The following is a 23,051-nucleotide window of genomic DNA, read 5'->3' as shown; positions in this document are numbered from 1 at the left end:
AGTTTCAAGCAATTTATTGTCGATGATATGCACAGATTTCTCTATTATTGGGCCATATAACAGTCCGCATAGTGTGTGTGTGTGTGTGTGTGCTCTTTGTGCTTGTGTGGGTGAATGTGTATGGCTGTTAACTGGGAAACTGTTTCTGTGGCACGGCATCACCGTGCGGGTAGCCTGGTCCTGCTCCTCGATGACTTCCCATGTAACGGGGACCATCGATGGAGAGTCCAGGCCAGAGCATTCCCTGGTCGACTGCCCGACCCATTGGCCTGAGCTTATTTGTTAGTGTTGCGGTTTTTTTTAGCCGTGTCCGGTTCGAGCACTCAACAACTCAACAAATATGCAGGCTGTACACGAAAGATAGCAGCAGCCCAGGACCCGGGAGCCAGGAGCCAGGACCCAGGAGCACAGTAGGAGGCGGGGACTGGCTTGGATGTTTGTCCAAAGGCCAAGAACAATAAGGCCTCGCCCAAGCCTCCTGGCTCCCGCTCCCGCTCCCGCTCCCGGTGTTGTCAGTGGCCGCTTTCAGTGTTCCCCGAACGGATCTGTGTGTGCGGCGGATGCGGATGCGGATGTGGACGTGGAAGTGTGTTTAGTGAGATTTGCCTTAATTAAATTCCGGCATAAAAGGATTTGCCTTTTGGCCAGCTGGCTTTAAGCTCTCCCTGCACCACTATCCCTGCCAAAGCCGCAGCGAGTGCCTTTGTATCTTTTGACAAAAGCCTTAGCGGCTTATTTGAGACACATGCAGCAGCCCCCGAGGCATCGGCATAGATTTTAATTACGGCTATAAATCATAGAATGGTAGGGGAAGCCCTAGCCACCCCGCCACCCCGCCACCCAGTCAGCCAGCCACTCACCTCCTCTCTCCTTATTAATGACACACAGACACTATTGTGCGAGTATGTATGAGAGGGAGGCCGAAGGAGGAAGCAATTTTATCCCATTCGTTACTGGCGCTCAGTTCCAACAAGGAAAGAGTGCCACACTTGTGCCTCGACAATGCGATACCACGTACGTCCGCAACCTCATGATATTTTGGGTCGAAAGGGATTGCTTTTGCTTCTGCACAAGCACAATATGCCAGGAGAACTGGGTACAATTACCGCATAGCGCACAGCCACGCCTTGCACCACCGCACCACCGCACCAGCTTCGTAGGGCAGTGGTGCAGTTTCATTGTTCCGCGGCCTGCTGGCAATCATCTAGATGCCCTCGCAGTTCGTGGCCCAAATTGACAGCACACAAAAGTTGCGCATTAAAAAGTTCACCTAATAGTCTGTTGCCAGTCTGTCCTGCCACGTCAACCCTTGGGGTTGGGTTGGCCCACCCGAACCAGAGCCCCACTATCCTCTGCATACTGGGACGGGTGCGGCACGCTCCCTGCCACAGCTCGCTGCGGCACGTGCTGGGAATTCATCAAATGGCAAACATCAACGCCTTCATCTGGCTGAAACAATGTTTCGGCCTGGCGTGGCCCCATGCTTTATGGCTTCATTGTGGCAAAACTCTGATAATTGTTGTAAACTTTTGTGTGTGTGCAGGCCAGTGGGAGCGGAGAGGAAGCGCAGCGCCCAGGAAAGATTAGGAACGAATGGAGAATTGGCTAATAGAGGGAACCCACATCAGTTGTGCGATAAGTAGCATAAGAACTAATCCAAATATGACCCATGCGTATGTACACTGAAAGATTAAAATTGAAAATATTTCAAATAAATATTCCTATAATCCCATATTAAATAGTCTACGGTATAGATTAAGTTTAAAAAATTTGTAGCAAATTTGTGGAAAAAATATTTAATTCGAATATCAAAATATTTAAGTGAAACTATTTTTGAATATTTCCACTCTCGAATCTCGGATGTAATGGCAGAAATATTTAAATCTCATGTAACTCGAAACTCGGGTGTTTTTTTCTCTGGGAGTTTAAGCCACAATTCCCAGATATGTACAGTGTGGCATTCAATCCATATACGAGTATAATATGGTTTCGACGCATTTCAACGTTGCATTTAATGTTACAAGCCACAAAAGCAAAGTTGTGTCTGCACTCCATCTATTATATGTACAGGACAACGGAATGAATGGATTCATCATTTTGTAGGACAAACATATACTCCGACAGCTCCAACAACAACTCCAAAAACTTTAAGAAAACTTTCCTTGCATATGACCAGTGCGAAATGCCGAACAATTTTAGTGGGACTCGTAAAACCGTTTGCTAATTGCGAAGAGCACTCGCAGTGGCAGTGGCAGTGCCACTCGCTCGGGATTTGTCCCCAGTTTTGCAACTTTTTTAATGGCTGATCCACAGAGAGGATGTGCGATGTGCGAGAGGAGCTGTTTGAGGCGGGGAGGGAGGGGAATCCCATATAAGTTTAGACCATTTGGCATTTAGAGTCAACTAAATGCCTTTTTGCGGGATTATCTGTGGGCATGGACTATCTGGGCCAGACTGGCGCGTGTTGCAAATAAATTTCTTGATGCCTGCGAGAGCAGCACTTGCCGCTTGCTTGTGGAGCATTTTAAAATCGAGAAAGACTCGCCTCGCCTCGCCGCTCGTCAGCAGACAGACGAGCAAACAGAGGTCATGACGCTGCCGGGTCGTTCATTGTCCAACACTGTTGCCATCGTTCAGCCACATGCCGCACTTACACTCCCCCACTGTAGCTCTGCCAGGCAACGCCCACATCTGTCGCCTATTGTTGAGGACAGGCGAACTGGCATTCAAAACGCCAATCAAGATGGGAGACCCCAAGATTTACGATTGACCAGAACCCAGCAGAGCCGAGCAGAGCCAGCAAAACCAGCAGCCGGCAACCTCTGGAGTGACTGCACTGAAACATTTTTTTAATCTGCTCATTTTATTGTTATTATATATGTATATATATATTCGTGTGTGTGTGTGTGTGAACATACTTTACATATGTGTATGTACTCTGGAATATATACACATTAATATTTAATATATTTCGTTTCTTTTATGCGGCGCACAAATGTTGCAATCGAATTGCGAGCATCGTTTCGATTGAATTGATTTGCCCCCGTGCCACAGCAGAGCTCTCGGGATCTGTTATTCAGTAATGAATGAACCATTGAATGAAAATTGGATTCAATTTCGATTGGGGACTAATCTGTCTTTCATCGCCAGTTTTCGCTGCGACTCTGTGGGTGGCCGGCCAATGATGGAGTTTGGGCATAACGATTCGTTTGATAAGTTGAAATTAAAAAGACTTGCATTGGAAGCAGGACAAACACTTACAGAAAACTATCACTCTTTGAGTATTATACTTAAACCTATAACAAAAGTTCAATTTGATGTCATGGTTGACTCCAATCAATCGGACATTCCTCATATCCCATATTGCCCCATTCCCTTTGATAATTACTCTTATTCGAATTTCTGCTTCCATTAGGGTTCTCCGCACACTTTCTTCTGTCCATGAACCACTCGTAGATTGCCGAAAGTACTCGCACGGGTTTGTACACATGCATAAACTCGCAAAATGCATTTCCCCCCCGCCATCTCCTTTCGACATGGAAACCATTTTATGCAGATAGTTTGCAAGGGACGCGAATTCGCTCGCAGTCGTTGAACCACTCAGCTTGAATTTTTAATTTTAGTCTAGTTCCTTCGTCTGCTTACCGCTTTCCGCTTTTTCTGTTGTAGTTGTTGGCGTTTTTTCCTTTTTGGCGGCCACAAAATCAGAGCTGCAATCAAGAGAGAGAGAGAGAGATGAGGACAAGCATTAAAATTGTTTTTAATTCCACATTTCTTGTTTCTGCATTTGAGAGTAGCGTAAGCGGGGAGGAAACGGGGGATCTGCAATTAACTGGACAGCGGACAGCGGACTGGAGGGCTCATACATCACTCATACGCCCGGTGGGTACTCTGTCCTCTACAAGCACCACGAGTATGGTGTTGTCCAGTGGCCAGTCTGGGTCGGTCTGTTTGCCGGCTGATAAGAGCCTCTCGCCACCGTCCTGTTTAGAGACAGCTGGAAGCCAGTGGAACAGCAACGACCTCTGGTATCCCCTGTCAGGCGTCACCCACCAATAATTTGTGCATAAATTCGGATTCACTTTCCGTCTGGACCCCAGTCAGTCTCTCCTCCGCTTGATGAATTCGAGAACTCGGGGTCGATGACTAATGGGCTGCAAGGGGTTAATTTCTAATTTATTTTCGGGTTCGCCGAGAGCAAATAAATTGCTGAAACCTCGGTTCCTTCTCCGCCTCCTCCTCCCCATTCCCAGGCAAGTCATTAAATTTTAAATAAGGTCAACAGAATATTTTATTTTGCTGTTGCTGTTGCTGCTGCTGCTGTTGCTGTTGCTGCCTGTGGGGTGTACTGCTAATTGCCACAAGCTGCGTGCTCAACCTTCAGACCTCGGCCCGACTCCACTCAAATGGCCATAAATTCTGCATCCCCTTTCGGAAAATGAGGGTCAATGTGTGAACATGCAAAACAAGCAGCCAAAGTGTAGCCCAAGAGAACGGGGAGAAGGATCTGGCTGGGTCCGTAAGTGCTGCTTCTTTGTTCGGCTCTTTGCTGAGGAGTGGCAGTGCAATGCTCTGTGTCTTTTTGTGGCCGCTGTCATGTGGCCTGTCGCACGCAACGACATGGCCAGAGCTGGCCAAAAAGCCAGTTGCCGAAAGTGTTAATCGAACTATCCAAAGAAAAATCACAAAAAATATATACACTCTGGTATACACTCGTAAAAGCAGAGCAGAGTGCTCAAAATTCTTGTCAGCTTGTCAGACAAATTTTGGTTAGCCCTTCCGTTGGACACAGGCACACACGTTGGACTTATGGCTATTTATGTGCTGTCGGAGATGTGACAGGCCTGGAAAACAAGTTGCTCATACGCCATGTGTGACAGCCAGGGAAGGAGATTTGCCTGAGAGCAGATTACCCGCACGCCATGCATAACCAGTCCTTGCATAATAGTAAACTCCATGGAAAATCGGACCTCACAGCTCTCACAGAGTAATCTTTGTAATGAATTTAAAACTTTCACTGCACATTCCATGCTGCATTCCCCATTCTGAGAGGAGGAAAACAATTTTCCTGTAAAGTTACGAATGTTTTCGTTCCTTTGTGCAGCTTCTAGACATTCATTTGTCGGACAACTTTTCATTTTAAGAACTATTACTCTGCCTTTCAGATGGCAGACAGAAGACACCAGAATCCAGAACCTAGACCCAGAACCCAGAACCCAGAACCCAGCCTCCCCTTTAATTGCTGTCTGAAATCAGAGACTCGAGAAGACAATTGTCTGCCGTCTGCTGACTGCCGTCCGGCGTCCGCCGTCCGCCGTCTTTGTTTGATTTCGCTAAGCGATTCCCCAACACGAAAGTAATTGCACTTTCTTGGCCAAAGGGTGACATTGTTTCGGATTGAAAGTGGCAGCCGGACTGACACAAGCCGAGAGACACAACGAATGACTGTTGCCAGTCAGCCGGAATGCTGTGCGGCCGGAGGAGGGTCCTTGTCCATGGCTGTCCAGAAATCTGTGCGTGTCTGAGAGACTAATGTGCAGACATGGCTGGCCGTCACAGAACGGAGGATCAAAAGCTGGAGTAAGGTAAACAATTTGCATGAAAGGTTCTAGGTTCTTGGTTCTTGGTTCTTGGACAAAGGGGGGAACAGAGAGGGGGAGCTAGGCATATTAGCAACGTTTGACCAAACATTACTTTGGCATTTCAAATGTGTTAATAATACAATTTTATTTGTTGTTCGTCTGACCAATGCTCTGGCCATACCCACCCACCCGTATTCTCCCCACACAAAGACGCAAGGGAAAAACGAGCGGAAAATTTACGATGCGTGTTGCCACCACTGCCCCAATGTCCTGGGCAACGGGCGAGCGAAATTCTGTGGCCTTTTTCAGACTATTTTTGAAAAGGGTTTGACATTTAAGGGCCACCCACACACACACACGCACACACGCACACAAAATGACAAAACGATGTCTAAACGAGCCCTGAACGAGCCGAAGAAATGCTCGTACAAAAATAATAATACTCGCATATATTTACAAAAAACATATAATAAAACGTTAGAAGAAAAAAATCAAACAAAATTTCATTCAAAGAGAGGCACAGCTGGCGAATTCCGCTGCCAGGGTTAGAAAAGGTGGCGCAACGAGGGGGCAGATGGGGTATCCCGGGGAAAGGGTAGGAGGGTCGCACGGAAGTGGAGTGGGCCTTACTTCCTCTGGTCAGTGCCAAAAACACATACACACATGCACAGTATATATCTGCGTGTGTGGCGTGGATGAGCGACCATCTCTCGATGGCATAGACAAAATTGAGTACTAAAACGCAAACTAAACCTTTCCCCCGGCACCAGATGGAGATAAAAAACAAGGGAGACCCAGCAAATACGAGCACAGTGGCTCAAAGGCTTTTGCGGGTGAGAAACGTTACCATACCGTATCGATAACTGATCTGAATATGCATTTTGAGTGGGACAGCTCTATGATTCAGCTGCTGTAAGGCAATACACTAAGTACCCTCAACGATACTGCGATATTAACCCTTCACCGACATAGGACTCATTCAGCGATCGACAAGAAGATCGAACAGAAACGTCAAGTAAAAGAAAAGAAAGGCAACTCAATTTCCTTGGACATTTCCAATGTGAGTGGCCCACTGTGCCCGCTTGGAGCTGTCGAGGAGATGCATAGCGTGTTATACATTCATTACACATACTCAGGCACACTGGAAAAGGTAAACGGCGGCGCTGGACCTTTTGTTAAACGTCTCAATTGATGCAAAAGTGGGGGCCAGATCCGTATACCCCTGGTTGGGGGGCGTTGGTGCTGGGATGAGGATGAGGTTGAGAACTCGTTTGGTGCTTAATGTGCTTAATGTTTTATGCAGAACAGACCGGAATGGGGACGGTGACGGGGACGGGGATGGGGGCCGAAAACAAGTGCCACAAATAATACATTTAATTTATTCATATTAAGATGGTCCCCCGATGCCCACTTGACCTGTCTCCGGCATTATTAATGATGTCTCTGAGCCTTCTCTCAAACGCAAGAAATACCAACCAAAAAAAACTATGCATGTCCGGGCAGTAGGTGGCGTACAAGAACGGAATACACGGAACGTGTCTCCTTTTACTCGATCCCGCTTTCCAGCTCATTTGAGGCTCATTCCTGTACTGAGGTCCTGCTCTAACACACTCGGTTTTTGTGGGGGTATTGTAGTTCTCTTTCCTTCTCGGGATCTTCAGTAGAGTACAGTCCGATTGTATGGAATCTATGGATGCATCTACGGATCACTTCTGGCCATTATTATAGTTGTCTATCTCACTGACTAAAACCATCTGATCACAGAGGTATTTGGTAGTCGTGATTCCGCTGATTCCTTTTGTTAACTCTTCCTTGCTTCTTCTTTTGGCTTTCGTTTGTTTTTGGTCACGCAATCGGAGGTGATACAACGAATGGGGGGTGGCCTGACGAGGCGTGGCAAATGTGACAGCCCCAAATTACACATTTTTGAATTGAGCAATTTGTATCTGGCTGGTCCCCCAGGGCCCCAGGGCCCCAGTCCCCCGGTGCCACAGTGCCCCAGTGCCCCAGTGCTCCGTGCCCGATGTGGCATCGTTTGTTTTGCAATAATGCCAATAATAACAATGGGCGCGTGTTTGTTTGCTTGCTACTTGATAAATGAGATGGCCAAGTGTGCCACAAGGGCGAAAGGGAAGGAAGAGGCAAGAGGCAAGAGGCAAGATGCGACTGTAATGGAATGGGTTCTTGGCCCCCGAAGGTGTTTACTGTCATGGCCGCTTGGGCATTTCTTTCTTCCTTCCTTTCCCCTTCCTTTCTCCTAGCTGTCGGTTCGGTTTGGTTCTTGCTTTTGATTAAGTCTTGGGGCGTGTTTCTCGGCCAGCAGCTGCTTGGCCAATGCAAGGGCGTGGCCGTACTAGTTTTGTATTTGTCAATGGGTCGAAACCATCCAGAAGGGGGCCGGACGCCGAAATTATCAAGGAGACAACCAAAATGTGAATTATGTTATGAGAAAGAGCCTAGGGTACGCCTCGTATTTCAGGGGATCTGCTGGGAGGCACTACTTGTCGGATCCAGGCTTTTTTCAGCTGCGTGATGGCGGGCCAAGCATCCACTTCCAACCTTTCTCCCTCAATCGATCCACACTGCAGATGCGAGAATAATCTGTTCATTTAATAAGCGCATCGTTAAGATAAAATCATAAAAATCAAACAAAAGTCTTCTCACTTTATTCCCAGACAGACGGTGGCCTGGGAGTGTCTTTGATCTCACTCTGTATTCGTTGAGAATACAGCGGGTATATTCTATTTGAATTTGAGAGGCACTTTAGTTTGTTCCGCGTAGACTTCCCTGGCACATTCCTTTTCGAGTATCACATCATCAGTGGACTTTTCAATGAACTCCACGTATTTATTTCTCTATCGCATAACTATCAAAATTCAGCACCGGGTATGCTACAGTCGGAGCCTTGACCATATATATATTCATATATTCTTCTTATGGATGTTTCTTCCTTTTCTGGGTACATTTTAATGGCTCGCAAGTTGTCTTTGTAGCCATACTCGATTGTCAACGTGTCTCGTCATCAGTTTTACGCACCACTTGTTTCTCTACCTCATTCCCAGGACCTCCCCTTCACCGCCTCCTCTCTTTCTTTGGTGTTTTTGTTAGAGGCAAAGACAAATTTACATATTTATGTTGTTCAATTCAGCTGAAATTTGTCCATAATACTGGCACATGTAAGGGAACGCAAAGATACAGATACTCCTACACCTAGAGGAGACAAGGACAGACCATTTCGGGGATGGGCGACCAGCTATGCTGTTGATTTTGCTGCTCTTCCCCGCCGCCCCGTCTGCCGGCAGTCGCTGTCTAAACGAAATGGTTTTCTGTGGAAATCAGCTTATTGTTTTTCTTTTGTTTGAGAAACTGTTCCACTTTATTTGCGCATGATTCAAGAGCAAATAATAATGCAGAAGGAGACATCAGTCTGGATGGTCTGGTCTAGCGTCCCTGTTTCGGTTTCGGGTTGGTTTTCTTTCCCGGAATATATCTTTGGATCTGTTCGAGTAGGTGCAGAATAAATGACCCAACTTGGTGAGCTCATTTTCCTTGGCAATCAGGACTCCGTTTCCGACAAGTTTACAGATTCCGCTGTAAACTATAGCATACCTTTGAGCGCTGGGTAGCCGTTGCCGGGCACGTTGCAATGCGTTGCCTTGAGCTCTGTGCTCGTTGCGATGCTTTTTCATTTTCGGTATCTTATCTCTGCTGGCAATCAGCCGGAATTGCTTCTGTAGCCACTTAAGTGGCTGCTGCCAGTTGGAGGATGCGGCACGCAGTATGCGGCGTGCAGCCAGTTGCAACAACGATGCTGCTTCTGCTGCGGGCCACACGCTCATTTAGCAGCCCTTCCACTTGGCGATGTGCGTAATTTTTCAGCTGGTTTGCCACGTCTTCCGCTGCTGCTGGCTGGCGCTGGCTGTCGCTGGCTTTCTCCGGAGTGTTTCCCTCCCAAGTGTTTCCTTTCAATTGTTTTTCATGAGCTCTCGCCCCCGTCCCCACTGGGCCCCTTGTAAATGTTTTATTGTGCTGTAGCATCCTCACCCCTCCCGCGCTCTGTCTGAGGGGCTGATGTTGACTGGTATTAGCGTAATTCCAGTGCTCATCTGGCTGGCGAACTGTGATTGCTGTCCCTGGCACTCGAGCCCGCATATCGCACCGGGGTCGGGTCGCTCCCTCCCGGGGGGCGCTGGGCAATCTTTTTGAAGTTCATTAATTTTTATGCCACAACTTGGCATTCAAGTGGATGAAACTTGCGTTGGGAATGCTCACTCGAATGCAAATCTCAGGTCGCTTTTGTTATTTTGAGCGATAATAAAAAGTATAATTTCAAAGAATTTTCATATTTATGGCCGGTGGCCTCTTCCACCTCCCACCTTCCACTACATCCCGCGCCGCACTTGATCTATCTCTGAGTCTGGTTCTGGGTCCTGCTTCAGTCTGGGCAAAAGCAAAATCTTCTGGCGCGTGTTGCCACTTCAAAATTGTTGCAGCCATATATATAATGCCCGCTGAAATGGGAATGTAAAGCAGGGCGGACATGGAATTGTTGCAAAGCACAATAAATTATAAGAAATATACGTTGCTGGCTGGGCAGGCAGCCCTTGTCAGTGCCAGTACCCCAGCGCGGCCACGTTGCGTATACGCAATGTGTGCCATACGACCCCAGGAAAAGGTGTCAGGGGGGGACGAGAGGGGCAGAGAATGATTGTGCAGAAAAAACTCGGTAGGGATCGCTACCCTAACGATAAACAGTCGCCATAAAATATCGCCACTCAATCACATTCAACTGACAAGCAGTTGGATGCATTCCAGTTGCGATTCCAGTGCACTAGGCACCAGCCATGCCAAGGAGTATGGCTCGATTCCGCTGCCAACTTTTTGCCAAGGACAACTCCGGCTCCGAGGCTCCAACTGGAGACTGTGTGTGTGTGCCTGGTAGTTTCGGTACCTGTCACAGCCGAGAAGCAAATGTCCTTCAATTACAATGAAAGCAACAATAATGAACATGTGACACCAGCTAGACACGAGAGATAGAGGCGTCGGGTAGCAGTAAGTGTAACAGTAACAGCCTCTGGCCAAATTGAGGCTGGCACAACGTTAACGTTAACAAAACCAAATCACAGCCAAGGCTGTCTGTCTGGCCAGCTGTCTATCCGTCTGTCGTTTGTCGTTTGTCGTCCGTGTGGGACCGTGTAACCCGCACTCTCATACATGTGTATGTACATATGTATGCACACATATTTGTGTGCTTGCTTGGATGTCTGCGACAATGGCATGTTATGTCATACGGCGAGGCTGCCATTCATTTCAGCCTTCATTTTGCTGTTTGCCAGAAAGCCCAGCAGCACCAGCAGCAGTACCAGCAGCAGCACCAGCAGCAGCACCAGCAGCAGAACCAGCAGCAGCACCAGTACCAGTACCAGGACCATTCAGGCCAAGCTCATATGCAAATTCAGTTTTACTTTTCATAAAACCCGCACATAAACTTTTTTATAATGCCTGCATATGCCAATGAAGAGGTCGTAACATCACCAGCAGCCACAGCCGCAGCCACAGCCACAGCCACAGCCATAGCCACAGGCAGAGCAGCAACAATGGCAATCAATTGCCTACCCTGCCCTCGCCATCGCCACGCCCTCGCCTCCGACTGCCTTCAGTTGTGCCCCAATTGAACGTTATTCTTATCCCCTGGCCTATACATGCTTCAGCTTAAATAATTGTGGCAAGTCTATATATTTTCATACACCCACCCACACACACACACACACACACATATATCTTTTTGGGGCAACTAATTGGCGTACATAATTGTCGGGGGGTGCGATTCCAACTACTTCTACCCCGTACTCGTAGAGCTGAAGGGTGTTTTGGTGTATTTCGGAGACAGAACAAAACGTTCTTATATCTATAAAGTGTATCCTGATCTATATTCTTTCGACAGTATCTGTATCTTTGAAGCTGCAAGAAGTTTATATAGTTTCAGATATGTTTAAGCTTTACTTCGACGAACTCTTAGAGACCTTCCAGTAGCCGGTACTTTATAGTCGGAAGTTATTCTACATCATTCTTGGATGGTGAATCCTGGGCAAACCTCAAAAAATAATTGAAGCGTTCCCCCCATAAAACTTGGCACTTTTCCCGCACTTGCCACTCCCTCCACGCCCTCCGCAGTACACAAATTAATACATTGTCTGAGTGGCTGTGGTTCTGGTGGCTCTGGTAGTGTGTACATGCGTTTATCTCTGTTTACTCGAGTTACATTTTATGCTCGGTTTATGTGCGCCTGGGCCCCAAACTGCTGCTCCACAATCATAATTTAGTTCCTGTGGTCCTGTGCCCCGTGCCCTGTCCGGGGTACACCAATCTTTGCACCGCAGCAACTACTATTCGCTCATATCTATACGGACACATCTCTATTTTGTACGGCAGCGTGTGGAAATTTTTTATTAGATGTGGTTTCGTTGGTTTTTAATGACAGACGGTTTATATCTCAAAGCGAAATTTGTTTCCACATCGTCGTATGAGCGGTATGAAAGGAATGAGAGGCATGAGAGGAATGAGAGGGTAGGCAGCTCTTGGGAACCGTAGGGCATGTCAATGTTTTCTTAGGTCTTTAATCAAACAAACTTGGTGTCGCATAAATTAGATCACTAAATCAATAACATCCTATCAGCTCCTTAAATCATCATTAAATCATAATCGGAAGTACAATAATAGTTCCCCAAAACGTGGTCAATTCTGTATGCTTATTCCGGATTGTCGATAGAAAACTTTCAAGCAATTTCCTGGATGTTTTGCTTCCTTTAAAGCGTCAGAAACTTTTTTCCTTATTTGCCCACATAGCATCCGTAGTTTGTTGTTTGCAGCATGATGATTAGTGAAGCAACTGAGCCTTAATCAAGCCGAACAGTTTGCGTTCATTGTTTTAAGTAGCCAAGAGACGGTCTGGAGCTGGAGCTGGAGCTGAATCTGAATCTGGCAGCGAAACTTGCCTGCTTGTCTGCGCAGCAGGGCCTGGCCAAAGTTATGTTTATGTTCTGCTGCATTTCAGTAACAGCCATTGGGTGCCCGGTCTCTGGCTACGGCACGATATGAGGAGCAGGAGGCGGAAGAAAGAAAGGCGGCTGGTAATGCACTTCCACCGCAATGCCTGGATTCGATTGAAGCGAATTAAAGTGCCACACTAAACCCTGTCCCTGACCTAACCGAAACCAGAACACACCGCAGTTTACATCTGTATCTTGTCCCGTTTACCCACAGTTTATCTAGATGGCATTAGCACATTAGTGTCAAGACACCTGTGGACCAGCAGTCGACAGAGGAACAGCAGCAGCAGCAAAAAATCAATGTCGTTGCCTGGACACGCCCACCTTAACACCTTGACAGAGCAGCACCATCATCAACACCATCGTCATCATCATCACCATCATCAACACCCGGGAAGGTCACCAAGGCGTTCTCATTTAGCGTTCCTGTGCAGTGGGCGGCTTGGGGCTGAGTGGGAGGCTGATGGCTGACAATTTTTAATGAGCATCTATTATGCGACGCTCCCAGACAAATATGCCCTACCCTCCGCAACCTCAAGGCATATTTGATACCGCTGAAAGCTGTGTGACACCCAAAAGGATAGGTTCACATAAATCCTTGCGTGATTCCATCAACACTTAAACGATTCTGGGTGGCTCAAACTCCCCAGTCTTCCCGCCAATATGCATAGCAAAGGGTATGGTCTGGTCGAGGCAGTAAGAAGAGTCCGTAAACAGCAGCTTGTTAGAAAAAACCAGCAAGCGAAGCGCAAAATGTTACACATACGCCATGTGTGCCAGTGCCAGTGCCAGGGCCTGGACCCAAGGGGAAGGGGAGGTGGATAAACAGGACGAGCGGAGCGCCGTTTGATAGTTGTCGCTTTTTGTCGCACAGTCAGCAATCTCAACTGGATATTGTTTATGTTAACAGCTTTACTGCTTTTTCTTTCTTCTTTCTTCCTCTCTTTTTTTACAGGGGACCAGGAAAAGTATGTTTAAGGTTCAAGGATTTTAGGAAGAGAAATGCTCAGATACTGGGTGTTTTAATTGCGTTGATTATAAGAATTGTGTCATCGAAATTCGGGAAATGAAGCGAGTATACTTGTGTGTGAGCTGCGTCTCAGGAATCCGAATGTTCCGAGCTGATCAAATCATTGGCCAGAGGACACACACTTGAGGGCTTGATAAACTCGATGGAAAGCGCCATACAATTTATGAGCAAACACCACACGAGCGCATGAATCAAACCCCAATATCAATAAATCTAAAACTGCTGACAAGCCATCAGGACATGCGAGTCCCGCGAGTCCCGCGAGTCACGAACTACCGGAATGAATCTCTGAATGCTTGCGTTGGGGCCAACTGGACAGAGCTGCCTGCAGTCATGTCAAATTGTGTAATTTAGTTTCCCATCGCCCGGGGTAAAAGGCCGGGCGACAAAACGGCGTAGAGACAGGGCCATAAACAATGCCAATTAATTCCCATTTTACAGCAAGGAAAATTTATTTGCAAGACAACAAACAAGAAACGAAAATGCGTTTGATTGAAATTCCAGCTCACACTTCGCTTCACGCTGCTTCAACCCACATATGTTGCACATCTGTTTCCCCTTCGCCACATAAATACTCATATTACAAGCCAAAGACATCATCATCAGATTGGAAAAGTGACAAGAAAATAAATAAAGGAAATGAAACAGCAGGCTAATGCACTAGAAGTTGGGAATACCCCTGGAAATTTCCGAAAAGCTTCGCTTTCATTTAATGATTTCAATGTATATCTGCTTCCCTTTTCGATTGCTCCATCTTAGGGCAATGTAAACTTGAACCCTTTCCTCTGTTTTTAGATACCCTGGACAGTTGATATGCCAAAGGCACACAGCAAACCCACAAAAACAGCCAAATGCTTGGGGGAGAAACCCCAATGCGAAATATTGACAATTTTTAGGTGACGAAACGACAAGCTTGTCGATAAAACAAAACACAGCTCTGAACGGGGGCCGGGATAAGGATAGGAATAGGGCTAACCAGATGGAGGAGGAGCGGGTAATGTTGTGGGGTTGGACCAGATAGGGAAGAAGCATTGAATACTGCGAAATTGGAAGGTGGCAGAAGGCAGAAGGCAAAAGGCAGGAGAAAGCCAACCAAACCGAAGCACTTTATTATATTTGATTTGTGTTCGTGTCAGGCTGACTTGCCGTCGCCTGCCAGTGGTGCCTATGGTGCCTATGGTGCCTGTGCTGCCTATAAATGGATCTGGAGGATACGTAGTCGTTTCTGTGGCCGGTTGCATAATCAGTAAATTTGATTAAATAAATGATTAAATAAAATTGATTGATTGGCCCACACAGAACCAGCCGAGCCGCAAGCACCTTTTTTTCTCCTCCTCCAGTATTTTTTCTGTCATTAATTTCTTTTGCAGATTTTGTTTCGTGTGTGTGCGTATGTTGCGGTGCACATTGATTAATTCGATTGTTGATTCAATTAATTTGTCCGTCATGGACACAGTGCGTATGCGTAATGCGTTTATATACCCACCAAAAATCGAATGCTGTCTCAGTGCCTCGTGCTCTTCTCTCTCTGTACCCCTTAAAATGGAATTTTCGCTACAAATAAATTTGCACAATTAACGGGGGGAGACAAAAGGAGATACAAAAGGCGTTTCAGAGTCTAACGATGTGCTAATTAGACGCCCTCCAACAAATATGAATTATGGTCTGAATAAATGCATAAAAATAGACATATGTATGTATATATACTCGTATGTTTATGCCCATAAATCAGGTGGCTATACCCGATACGCTGTCTAGGGGAACGGCGATTGGCGATTGTCGATTGTTTATGCGAATCGTATATAATATATAGATTGCTTTCAATTTCAATTTGTTGAAAATTACAGTGCATCAACTATCAAAATACAAGACTCTAGACCAGAGCCAGAGAGCCACCAGCCACTGGACTAATGTTTATCAATAAATTAAATTCGCAATAATTGTGCATAGACATGAATACACAATCAAGTCAACCAAAACACATAAACTGTGATTTATTGCACTCATTAGCTGTAGATTCGAACAATTGTTCTGGCCTGAATGAGCAGGATGCACTCTGCACTCTGCACTCGGGCCTCTCTGATTGGAATCTTGTAAGCGCATTGTCAAGGACATGCTGTTTTAATTGACAACTGTTGCAGGATATTGGAATAGTTGCTTTAGTGAACAAAGATGTGTGTTCGTTCAGCCTCCCGATGGCCACTCAAGGTGCTTTCCACAATTAATGTTTGATTTTATTTGCGCTCTCCTAGATATCTAGTACGTGAGGGCAATTATTCTGAGGCCAGGAGCCAGAGATAATCAAATATGAATTGTTGCGGACAACAAAAGATTACTCAAGCTGTGGGAAGACTATTCCCCTTTTGCATTTCATCGAATAACTTTGCAATTGAATAAAAGTAGCTCCATCTTTAATTAAAAAATACTCAGAAAAGCCACTTGTGCGAGCTAATGCGAAATTTCAGCTCGCTCGCTATTCAACAAAATGGGGGAAACGAGAACAACATCCTTAGTTCTGGGACCTTTACTTTGCCCTCATTCGTAGGAATCGCTGTGGGAAAATTTGCGCTCAATTTAAAGCATCAACGAGAGTTCTTCTATTCAAATCCGCCCTCCTTTGTCCTTTGTGCGATCCACGAGACGTTCCCTGAGACAACGCCACACATGTAGCTCTTTCAGCTGGAGCGCAGAAACCGCATCCTATAAGGATATCCTCGTATATCCAGGAGGGGTCTCAGTGCCAGTCCCAGTTGCAGGCTGTGAAGGAAGCCCAACCTGTTGCCAGCCTGCCAGCCAGTCAGCCAGTGGAATCTCTGCCGGAAACCACACGCGGCACAGGATGCTGGGTAGGGCTCTGGGGTCTGGGGTCTGGGGTCTGGGCTCTGGGCTCTGGGGTTTCGGGCCCTGAAATCCCTCACCTTGCCACACTTTTCCATTCATTGTTTGGCTGCCTCATCAAAGGGAAAGCTGAACAAATTCCCTCACTCATTTCTTTTCTTCACTTGGCTGATGTTTTCTTTTCATCGGCATTTAGTGGGCCGTATAATGATTGCTAACCTTCAAGGATGTGGCCCCGGACATATTGCACACGCAAACTGTGAAGGAAGGGGAAGCTGTAGGATATTATTAGCCCAACGGGGTAAGAAAAACACATCCACTGCAAAGGCAGAGTTTTCTTTTTTTTAAGTTTGCTGTGGAGGAGGCGCTGATGCCGATGCGGAAGAAGATTTATGGAATGGAAAGAAGATCCTCAATATAATTAATAAAAACGAAAAGAGTGCTTTTTTAATGGCAAATAATCTCGTAAGCGATGCTCTTTAAGGGAATATTCAAGGGCACATATTGTGTAATATATACTCTTCCTTACGTACATATCTCCGGTCCCCCCTCCGCTGATGCTTTCGCTTTGGTGTCAATGAACCCGAGCCTGAGCCTCAGCCTGAACCTGAATACGGGGCCTACGAGTATGACAGCATCAATGTTGTTTACAGTTGCCCCTGCCACACGCTAGACGCCACGTGCCCCGACCACCACTCTGCCAGCTTTGGGGGGGCTTTGCTTTGCTTTTCGGAGACACTAAATCTAAATTCAATATGTTGTCGGTTTAACATATTTCATCTTTTGGCCAGCATCGTTTGCATAGTCTATATACTCGATATACATACACATATACAGTTAAATATATACATATGCATATAAGTGTGAGCAAACAATGTGCTGTACCAATATTGACTGGCCCTACAGGCTCTCCGCTCTCGTCTTCTATTACCAGAAATATTTCTTGTATGGAGAAAAAAAAGGAATGCCAGAGTAAAAAACTGTCCCAAAAAAAAGCAAAATAAATTATTGAAATTACATATTGCCCGTCCGGACTCTGCCTGTTTTTTTGCCGGTTTGCCGGTTTGCCTGTTTGCTGAGGAATTAAATTTAAGCGATTAAATTACTGAAGGCCAGATGGTGATGGACGGCCCAAGCGGTCTAATGTTTCACTGGGGACGCGTCTCCCCATCCCTATCCCCATTCGCCAGTCTAGAGACTGACAGCCTCGTAATGGGATCAAAAAGTTGATTATGTTTTCGATTTTGGCCATCATCGAAGTTGGTTGGTAGAGATTTTCGTCGTTCTCGAGGCTCTGTTCGAGGGAATCAGATTTCTATATGTTTAACGGCATACATACAAGATGAGGACAGATCAGATCATCAACTGGATGTGTGTACATATGGTATAGTATTTCATTATCCAAACTTTAATGAATATTCCAGAAAAGTAAGATTTATTGAGTCGATTTCCCTACTATTTTCTTGGAAGTCCCTGATCCGAAATCTCTCCGCGCTAATGGAAGACGCACTTAAGATAATAGTGGAAACCGTCTGGAGGACCCCTAAAGCCGGCCCCTTCTAAATGGACTTTCATTCCAAGCTTCTTCAATGCCAATTTTAGCACTTAATCAAAAGAACCGAAAAAAAACAAGCAACAAAAAGAAAGCAAAAAACAAAAAGAAAGCAAAAAACAAGAAACAGAAACACAACAAGGACAAGGACAAAGTTCGGTTGTAAAGCATTTAAAAAATTAATTGTAACCCTTTTACTGTGGGCAGGTCGGAGAGGGGGAGCGATGCTTGATAAACCTTTCACCGACATCCATAAACAACATCAAGGACAACAAAGGGCCAAAGGTAAGAAGTCATTAAAATCGTGATTAGCAGAAGCAGGAGCCACAGGTGCCATTAAGTAGACCCCAAAGGGAAGAGAAGCCCCCCCAGAAACGGCCGAAAAAAAGAGAAAAAAGGAAAAAAGAGAAAAGACTGGAAAAAACACTCACTGGGATTAGGGGGAGCCTTTCTGGTTGCCCAGCTAGCGCTAGCAGCAAACAAATTTTAGCCGGCACAAAAAAGTGGCCAAGAGCAAAGTAAGCCAACTGACCGACCGCAAACTGGCAGCCCCATTCGTGGCTACGAATCTGCTTGTGGGAGACCTCTTCTTAATGTTTTTCTTTCAATAACTTTCGCATGAAGCCCGCCCAAACATTTTGGCCAGTTCAATGCGACGGCTGGGAGGTGATGGTGGGGCAAAGGGCACCAGGTCGGCGCACAGGATGGTGGCCAAAACCCAAAAGGGTTGTCCCGCGCCCATTGCCTTCACGACTTTTGCCCCTGTGCGTGTTGCATTTTCCACCATCCGGTTTTCCCTCTTGGTCTCTGTGTTTTTGTACACTCTTTCGGAGCTTTCGTCAGCCAAAGGCAGCCCTTTGGCGTCCACTAGGGCTTTAAAACTTATACTCTTCTGGCCCGATTCATTTTTGTTGCTCGCATTTCATACATTTGAGCCGCCATTATATCATGCAGCAGCCCTGTAGTCGACAGATTAGCAAGGATATCTTGGGGTTTGCATAGGGCAGTGCTTTCGCCGGCCACAGGTCAAAACTCGAAAGGATTTTCATGTTTTTGTTTTGGTGGCGAGTGCCCCTTTACTGGTCATTTACTCGCATCCGCGGACAGGGTCTGTTGGCGGCCGATAAGCTCTTCAATATGGGATGCCGAAGTTCAGATGCCATTCCATCTGCAATTGGGTGCATCGTAAATGGAAATCGATTTTGTGTCAAATTAATTATGTGGAAAAAATGCTACATACTCGTACATAATTAACAAAGGCAGCGGGCAGCTCCCAAATTTAATGGATTGAAAAGCGATTCCCAATCCAGGCTTGGGCCTACAAACCTTCAACGTACCGCGTTTCCCAGTTGCTCCCGAAATAATATTTGTAATAAGAACATATTGTGTGCACCGAGTCTCTCCGCACTTTGGCCTCCCGTATCAGGCTTAAATATCCCACAGGGAAGCCAAGTTGTCTCTAATTGAGTTTCCTCATTTATCTCTTTCAGTGTTGGAAGTTTCCCGATTCCCTTTCGGCCTTAACTGTTCATTAATACTAATGAGTGTGTGTGTCTGTGTGTGTGGAGCGGAGATACATACATACATATGTAGAGAATGTGAAGTAGATGCCACCATTGCAATGGGAAGTGCGAATCTTGGAGCATTCTCGACCGAATCAAATTAATTCATTGCAAGTGCATCAGCAATTTTCCAATTTCCCGCAGCTCCGACCTGAACGAGCAGCGAGGACCCTGGCCATTGCCCGTTGACCTAATCGCCATCTCGGGTAAGTGCATTAAATATAATTTTAATAGGTTTCCCCAGCTCCAGCTGGTGGTTTGCTCTCTCCCAGTCTGAGCACGGTTCTGGCTCTGATAATTGCCAGTTGGCGTTGTCCTCTGTCCTCTGTCCGTTCCCCGCTGTCCCCTGTCCCCTGTCCCCTGTCCTAGCCATTGTCGCTGTTTCTGAATCAAAAATCGATGCCCCAAGGGGTCTACGAGGTGGGTGTATTAAAATGTTCAACGATATGAAAGGAAGCCGGGCCAGCATCCTGTCATATGAAAAGCGCTCTTTCGACAGTTGCCAGTACAACAAAGGAGCATCTCCTGCCAACACGAACCTTGGATACTCTTCAGGCTGTTCTCTTCCCGAAGTTTTCACTTCCTCTTCGGCGGACAACTTCCTGCAGCGCAACGACCCCAACGGTCAACCAAGAACCAGAACCAGAGCCAGAGGCAGAGCCAGAACCATAGCCAGACCTAGAGCCACGACCAGAGCAGCTTTAGTAAAGTCAAGGCAAAGTGCAAGTTTACTGCCTGACAAGTTTCCAACTAGAAGAAGTTGCTTAGTTTTTATGATTTCTTCTTTATCAATTTTGTTCCTTGCTTTTTTGGTTTCCTTATTTTATTTCATTTTACTCTAAGCTGTTTTTTCGAAAAGTTTGTACGGAAATAACCACGGCTGACGAATAAAGGAGCCGCAAAAAAATTGTCTAGGATTTCAGTACTTAAACTTTACCAAGAGATATTAAAGGTGAAGAGTGTGGTCGACAAAAGAATTTGCATAGTTACGAAGTTTCCACATAAACTGCACTTAATGTTGATTTCAGAAATCAATTCAGAACATTTTTGATTGGAGTTTTTTCTTAATTTATAATTTTAATAGTTTCCCTTTGTTAGAACAAATAAGAGCTTTAAATCACATTGGCCCTGTTTCAGAGAAATACACAACAAATTTTCCATAGATTATCTTAATCCAATTTAGAGCTTTGCTTGGAATGACGACGACCATGACTCCAGCATAAATTAAATCAATTCAAAATCATCGTGTCAAGCGATTGCTCGAAGGGACGCAAGGAACTATTCACATTCTGTGGTGCGGGACACAGTATTTTCTGCATTTTGAAAATCATTCAGGCGACAGATTCGATCATAATCGATGCGTTTTCATTCAATTCCTATCGGGGAGTTTTCTGGGGCAATTCGACTTGATAAATGGCCGGAGATTCATGGGGCTGGACTCTGACTGGAGGAAGTACGATACAAATCATGTTATTTGATTTCGCACAGGAATGCGGGAAACTTTCCCTTCGGATTCTCTTTCGGCATTGTTTATGCCCGTCGGAGACGCCACAATAAATATTTGCCATTGTTTTGCTGTCAGCTCGGACTGTGGCCAGATTTGTTTCCCTTCCAAATGAAAGAAATGAATTTATACAGCAGCAACATTATTTACCTGATCAATTTCTGGCCATGCCACACTCTTTCACTTTTCTTGGATTCGGATTCGGATTCGGATCGGATCGGAACGCGCAACACAGAAAGAAAAATTTCGAAAAAAATATTTCAGCTTTTGTTATTTTTTGGTTTTTTGGATGAGTTTCTTGGGATTGTTTGTTGTTTTAGTTTCCTGTTTTTAGTATTTTGAAAATTTCAAAAATGTTATTTATCTAGCCGGAATTCTGTATGGTTTAGTTTTGGTTTCGGTTTGGTTCCGTTGCACTGCTCTTGGCTTGGCTGTGTTCGCCTTAAAAAACCCGCAACGACTGAATCAAAACAAACCAATTTTTTGGTTTTATTCGAAAAAGTTTCCTCTGTCGGATTCGGCGGTGGCAGCGCTGCAGCAGCAACAGCAGCGGGGACAGCAGCACTGGATATTCGCCCAACATCGGATGCCGGTTCGGCTCTGTATCGGCTGTCCGTCGGCTGTTCTCGTGCGGCAACCGCCACAAACGGAGGCGAGTGTTCCCAGCTGGCCCTATCCGCCCCATGTTGATTGCTATCCGTACGTTTTTTATCCGCTCTGCCCCGCTTTGGCGTTTTATCCGCGGCATCTCTGCGCCGGCGCCGACGTTAGCTTCGCCTGTTGTTTACAAGGGCGCCCTGATACCCGGTACGCGTAAAGTTCTAGGGTATACGGGTATCTATGCGCCTGAGGCCATGATACGTACAGAATGAAATCTCTATCGTGCACTACCTTTATGTTCTTTGAAGATCCGAAAGCAGCCACATAGATCAAATTGGTGTTGCATATTTTCCAAGCCCCCTCGTCACTCTAGCCCACACACATTGCCGCAGAGGAACACGCTCAACACGCGCTATCTTTTTCTTGTCCGTTTTGATCCTCTCTGAGCGAGTCGTCTCCCTCCCAAAGCACTCTCTCGCTCACACCTACACAACAATAGGACAGTCAGTGCACAATAACAAACGGTAAGTCGCAGCTTTTGAGTAGCTTTAATAGCTTTAATGAGTAGCTTTTTAGTCGTGATTTCATCGGTAGAGCTCTTCGTGTATTGTATCGAATTTCGTGCTGGTGCCGCTGCTGCAGCATGCTGGCGCTGGTGCTTGTGCTGGTGCTGGTGTTGGTGCTACTGTTATTGCTGCCATATTGTTGCTTTTGTTACTGTGTTGGGCAGCGCTGCTTAAGCGTTTTTTAATCTTTTAGCATCGCGCTTTGTTTTGACTTGGCGCCTCCTGGAATGCACTGCCACTGGTGGGCATGGCGCTCAGCTGTTCAGCGGCAAAGTTTTATGCCCGTCGCCCGAAAGGTGCTTGACTCTTTACCGCTACATTCAACAGTCCCCATCCACGGACACATCTTCATCCACGATGAACTCACTCAATCACCGCTGTCAGGATGTGGCTTACACGTCTACCAGAGCCGACGTATCGTTGCTCTTTTTCTTTCAATTGGTTCAAAATTCTATAGAGCAGAATCCAAAAGATTGGAACATTATGTCTTACATGATGTATGATCCCATATTAAAAAACATACATCTAAAAACTTGTCTGTCAATGGAACGATGGACTATATACCTAAAGATTTCATTTATAATATCAATATAACATCTATACGTACATGTACCATATATTAAGATATGGGGCATTACTAAAGCCAATGGATCGGGAAACAAATATGAACCATGGTCCATGGGGCTTTGGAGATTGAGTTCCTTTAATGGCAATTTCGACAAATGTTCGCCGACAAAGTCCTTTGAAAATGCAACGCCACTCATTCGA

At 45.9% G+C, this 23,051-nt stretch overlaps 1 protein-coding gene across 1 annotated transcript in view; it reads right to left on the bottom strand.

Moving 5' to 3' along the window:
• SPR (Sex peptide receptor) overlaps positions 1-21,543 on the bottom strand; it is a 49,406-nt gene extending 27,863 nt beyond the window's left edge. Inside the window, exons 1-2 of the mRNA XM_015185888.2 lie at positions 21,268-21,543; positions 3,646-3,710 (exon numbers count right to left, since the gene is read on the bottom strand). The gene's annotated coding sequence lies outside the window, so the exon portion shown is untranslated. The remainder of the gene's footprint in view (positions 1-3,645; positions 3,711-21,267) is intronic.
• Positions 21,544-23,051: the final 1,508 nt, after the last annotated feature.

This window comes from Drosophila pseudoobscura, chromosome X, assembly GCF_009870125.1.
Source record: "Drosophila pseudoobscura strain MV-25-SWS-2005 chromosome X, UCI_Dpse_MV25, whole genome shotgun sequence".
Taxonomy (NCBI): domain Eukaryota; kingdom Metazoa; phylum Arthropoda; class Insecta; order Diptera; family Drosophilidae; genus Drosophila; species Drosophila pseudoobscura.
The sequence above is the reverse complement of the archived record's forward strand: the minus strand, read 5'-3'. Positions and strand labels throughout refer to the sequence as shown.